Source organism: Triticum dicoccoides, chromosome 4B, assembly GCF_002162155.2.
Source record: "Triticum dicoccoides isolate Atlit2015 ecotype Zavitan chromosome 4B, WEW_v2.0, whole genome shotgun sequence".
Lineage (NCBI taxonomy): Eukaryota > Viridiplantae > Streptophyta > Magnoliopsida > Poales > Poaceae > Triticum > Triticum dicoccoides.
This window is the reverse complement of record NC_041387.1, coordinates 478,003,267-478,009,266: the sequence shown is the minus strand read 5'-3', so window position 1 is coordinate 478,009,266 and position 6,000 is coordinate 478,003,267.

Sequence of the window (6,000 nt, the reverse complement as noted above, 5' to 3'; positions counted from 1 at the left end):
TCGCCTGGGCTAGCGCCCAATCACGTTGGGGCTTCGCCCGCCGCGCCCGAACCCACTTTGGCCATGGGCCAATGACACGAGGGGCCCACGCCCCTCGAACGATATTAAAAAAAGGAAGTTAATAAAATAAATAAATAAATAAATTATTATTAATTAATTAGTGGGTTAATTAAGTTACTTAATACTATTTAGCTAAGCTAATTAAAATTAGTTAACCTAATCAATGTAATTAAGCTAAATAACATGTTTAGTTAATCTAAGTCAATGACATATGGGACCCACGTGTCAGCTTGACCCATTCAACACCTCTGTTGACTGATGATTTCATGCTGACGTCATGCTGATGCAGTAATGCCATTTTCGAATTAAATTAATAATAATAATTTACAAATAGAATTAAATCTTTAAAAATAATATTAAATAAACTGTAGCTCGGATGAAAATACTTTGTACATGAAAGTTGCTCAGAACGATGAGATGAATCAGGATATGCAACCCGTTCGTCTGCCACACATCCATAGCATAGCAAACATGCAACTTTCCACCTCTGGTTCATCTGTCCGAAAATGCAAAATACCGTGGATACTTTCCCGGATGTTTCCCCCTTCGCCGGTATCACCTCCTACTGCGTTAGGGCACACTTGGCACCGTTAATTGCCATGTCATGCATCGTCACACATATGTTTGTGTTATATTTATTGTTTCTTCCCCCTCTTCTTTCCGGTAGACTACGAGACCGGCGCTGCTGCTGCCCCGTTCGACTACGGAGTTGACGACCCCTCCTTCTTGCCAGAGCAACCAGGCAAGCCCCCCTGATCACCATATATCGCCTATTCTTCCCTCTACTGCTTGCATTAGAGTAGTGTAGCATGTTACTGTTTCAATTAATCCTATTCTGTTGCATAGCCTGGCATTGTTGCTACATCTGTTGAAACCTTACCTGCAATCCTAAATGCTTAGTATAGGATGCTAGTTTACCATTAGTGTCCCTACATTCTTGTCAGTCTGCCATGCTATACTATCGGGCCGTGATCACTCGGGAGGTGATCACGGGTATATACTATACATACATACTATTCAGGTGGTGACTAAAGTCGGGTCAGCTCGTAGAGTACCCGCAAGTGATTTCGATGTGGGGCTGGAAGGACAAGTGGCTCCATCCCGGTAGAGGTGGGCCTGTGTTCCCGACGGCCCCCGACCGTTACTTTGTGGCGGAGCGATAGGGCATGTTGAGACCACCTAGGAGACAGGTGTGCCTGGCCCTAGTCGGCGTCCGCGGTTACTTCAAAATAACACGATTAACAAGATCTCGGTATTTGATATGAGTCTGGCCATTGGCCTATATGCACTAACCAACTACGCGGGAACAGTTATGGGCACTCGACGTCATGGTATCAGCCGAAGCCTTCTTGATGTCAGCGACTGAGCGGCGCGCGCCGGGTTGGACCGCGTAACGCAACTTCCTTCGTAATGGAGGTTGCTAGGTCTGCTCAACAACCGCGGACGCAACGTGTAGGTGTGCAATGGGCAATGGGCCCAGACCCCTACGCGCATAGGATTTAGACCGGTGTGCTGACCTCTTTGTTGTGCCTAGGTAGGGCTGCGTTGTGTTGATCTTCTGAGGCCGGGCATGACCCAGGAAAGTGTGTCGGATCGAGCGTGTTGGGTTATGTGGTGCAGCCCTACAGGGAAGTTGATCTATTCGAATAGCTGTGTCCCTCGGTAAAAGGACAACCCGGAGTTGTACCTTGACCTTATGACAACTAGAACCGAATGCTTAATAAAACACACCCAGACAAGTTCCAGAGACAACCCGGTGATCGCTTTCTCATAGGGCGACGAGGGGGGGGGGATCGCCGAGTAGGATTATGCTATGCGATGCTACTTGGAGGACTTCAATCTACTCTCTTCTACATGCTGCAAGACGGAGGCTGCCAGAAGTGTAGTCTTTGATAGGACTAGCTACCTCCCTCTTATTGTGGCATTCTGCAGTTCAGTCCATCGATATTGCCTCCTTACACATATACACATGCATATGTAGTGTAGATCCTTGCTTGCGAGTACTTTGGATGAGTACTCACGGTGCTTTGCTCCATCTTTTCCCCCTTTTTCCTCTTCTTCCCGGATGCCGCAACCAGACGTTGGAGCCCAGGAGCCAAACGCCACCATCGACGACGGCTCCTACTACACTGGAGGTGCCTACTACTATGTGCGGGCCGTTGACGACGACCAAGAGTAGTTTAGGAGGATCCCAGCCAGGAGGCTTGCGCCTCTTTTGATCTGTATCCCAGTTTGTGCTAGCCATCTTATGGCAACTTGTTTAACTTATGTCTGTACTCAGATACTGTTGCTTCTGCTGACTCGTTTATGTTCGAGCACTTGTATTCGAGCCCTCGAGGCCCCTGGCTTGTAATATGATGCTTGTATGACTTATTTTATCTTTAGAGTTGTGTTGTGATATCTTCCCGTGAGTCCCTGATCTTGATCGTACACATTGGCGTGCATGATTAGTGTACAATTGAATTGGGGGTGTCACACTAAGACTAGCACTAGATCTAGGTACACAAACTATTCTACAAGCAATTCTCAGCACATCATACATAAAGAAATCACAAACATAAACCAAAATGGATCATATGAATTGATTTGACCACATGAGCTAGGGTTTGCAACCAAATGAGCAAATGCAAACTAAACAAAGATCTCAACCAATCAACATGAGGGGAAATGGGGGAGATACCTTGAGTTATGAAAATGCTCCGGATCCACCGGTGAAATCTCAAGCAAATGGAGGGGATCTAGGGGGGTTTGTGAGGGGGGAGAGGGGGTAGAGGGGCTGAGCACGGGGAAGAACGTGAGTGGGGAAGAAGAGTGGTAGTGGGGCCCACAAACCAGCCCCTCCCCACCTTATCCACCACACAGGACCCTACCACCAGAGGTGCTGGCGGTAGGCGTCGGTAACCTACCGCCAGAGCCCATGGCGGTAGCCCCTTTGACGGCGACTGACGGCCATCGCGCGTGCTGACGTTGAAAAGGGCCTACCGCCAGAGCTGTTGGTGGTAGGGCGTGCAAACCTACCGCCAACGCCCCTGGCGGTAGGCAAAAGGGTCAAATCCCGACATATTTTCAAACAGGGGTCAGTTCCTGAATTTGTTAGCAGAAAGGGTCAAAACACGAAATTTTTCCTCAGGGTGCCAACCAAACAAGGTATAGGCTAGTGTCCGTCTTGCATCTGGCCAGGAAAATGCATCTCAGGGTGGCAACCAAATAGCCCACACCCCACGGGCTAGTTGTTGCCGTTGCTAGGACCCTCCCGTAGCTCTGGAGCTAGCCAGCCAGAGCTCGAGCGGTATGAGCAACAGTCATGTTGACACACATCATCGTCGCATCCAGCATCGCGTACGACAGCAGCTAGTCCGCCGGCGCGAGGGTTGGGGCGTTGCCTCCCCGAGCAAGGCGCACGGGGTGGCCTGTTTGGTCAGTTTTAAAGGCTGCAATTTTTCGATTTTATAGGATATATACATTTAAATACGCTGCTTTTCTAAGAAAGAACGCATGCAGGTTGGAAATATGCCCTATAGGCAATAATAAATTAGTTATTATTATTATATTTCCTTGTTCATGATAATCGTTTATTATCCATGCTATAATTGTATTGCTAGGAAACTCAGATACATGTGTGGGTACATAGACAACACCATGTCCCTAGTAAGCCTCTAGTTGACTAGCTTGTTGATCAATAGATGGTTACGGTTTCCTGACCATGGACGTTGGATGTCGTTGATAATGGGATCACATCATTAGGAGAATGATGTGCTGGACAAGACCCAATCCTAAGCCTAGCACAAAGATCGTGTAGTTCGTATGCTAAATCTTTTCTAATGTCAAGTGTCATTTCCTTAGACCATGAGATTGTGCAACTCCCGGATACCGTAGGAATGCTTCGGGTGTACCAAACGTCACAACATAACTGGGTGACTATAAAGGTGCACTACGGGTTTCTCTGAAAGTGTCTGTTGGGTTGGCACGAATCGAGACTGGGATTTGTCACTTCGTGTGACGGAGAGGTATCTCTGGGCCCACTCGGTAGGACATCATCATAATGTGCACAATGTGACCAAGGGGTTGATCACGGGATGATGTGTTATGGAACGAGTAAAGAGACTTGTCGGTAACGAGATTGAACAAGGTATCGGCATACCAACGATCGAATCTCGGGCAAGTACAATACCGCTAGACAAAGGGAATTGTATACGAGATTGATTGAGTCCTCGACATCGTGGTTCATCCGATGAGATCATCGTGGAACATGTGGGAGCCAACATGGGTATCCAGATCCCGCTCTTGGTTATTGACCGGAGAACGTCTCGGTCATGTCTGCATGGTTCCCGAACCCGTAGGGTCTACACACTTAAGGTTTGATGATGCTAGGGTTATAGGGAATAGATATACATGGTTAGCAAATGTTATTCAGAGTCCCGGATGAGATCCCGGACATCACGAGGAGTTCCAGAATGGTTCAGAGGTAAAGATTTATATATGGGAAGTCCTGTTTTGGTCACCGGAAAAGTTTCGGGTGTTATCGGTAATGTACCGGGACCACCGGGAGGGTCCCGGGGGTCCACCAAGTGGGGCCACCGGCCCCAGAGGGCTGCGTGGGCCAAGTGTGGGAGGGGACCAGCCCCAGGTGGGCTGGTGCGCCCCCCCACAAGGGCCCAAGGTGCCTAGGGTTTGGGGAGGGGCGCCCCACCTTGCTTGGGGGGCAAGTTTCCCCCTCTCCCCCCCCCCTTGGCCGCCACCCTAGATGGGTTTTGGGCTGCCGCACCCCTAGGGGTGGGAACCCTAGAGGGGGCGCAGCCCCCTCCCTCTCCCCTATATATACTTGAGGTTTTGGGGTTGCTAGAGACAAGAGTTTCCACCTCTCCCTGGCGCAGCCCTACCTCTCTTTCTCCTTGTCTCTCGCGGTGCTTGGCGAAGCCCTGCTGGATTACCACGCTCCTCCATCACCACCACGCCGTTGTGCTACTGCTGGATGGAGTCTTCCTCAACCTCTCCCTCTCTCCTTGCTGGATCAAGGCATGGGAGACGTCACCGGGCTGTACGTGTGTTGAACGTGGAGGTGCCGTCCATTCGGCACTAGGATCTCCGATGATTTGGATCACGACAAGTACGACTCCTTCAACCCCGTTCTCTTGAACGCTTCCGCTTAGCGATCTACAAGGGTATGTAGATGCACTCTTCTTCCCCTCGTTTCTAGATTACTCCATAGATTGATCTTGGTGTTGCATAGAAAATTTTGAATTTCTGCTACGTTCCCCAACAGTGGTATCAGAGCCAAGTTTATTATATAGTTTCTATGCACGAGTAGAACACAAGTTGTTGTGGGCGTTGATTTTGTTCATTCTTACCATTACTAGTCCAATCTTGTTTCGACGGTATTGTGGGACGAAGCGGCCCGGACCGACCTTCCACGTACACTTACGTGAGACATGTTCCACCGACTGACATGCACTTGTTGCATAAGGTGGCTAGCGGGTGCCAGTCTCTCCCACTTTAGTCGGATCGGATTCGATGAAAAGGGTCCTTATGAAGGGTAAATAGCAATTGACATATCACGTTGTGGCTTTGCGTAGGTAAGAAACGTTCTTGCTAGAAACCCATAGCAGCCACGTAAAACATGCAAACAACAATTAGAGGACGCCTAACTTGTTTTTGCAGGGTATGCTATGTGATGTGATATGGCCAAAAAGAATGTGATGAATGATATGTGATGTATGAGATTGATCATGTTCTTGTAATAGGAATCACGACTTGCATGTCGATGAGTATGACAACCGGCAGGAGCCATAGGAGTTGTCTTAATTTATTGTATGACCTGCGTGTCATTGAACAACGCCATGTAATTACTTTACTTTGTCGCTAAAACCGTTAGCCATAGTAGTAGAAGTAATAGTTGGCGAGACAACTTCATGGAGTCACGATGATGGAGATCATGGTGTC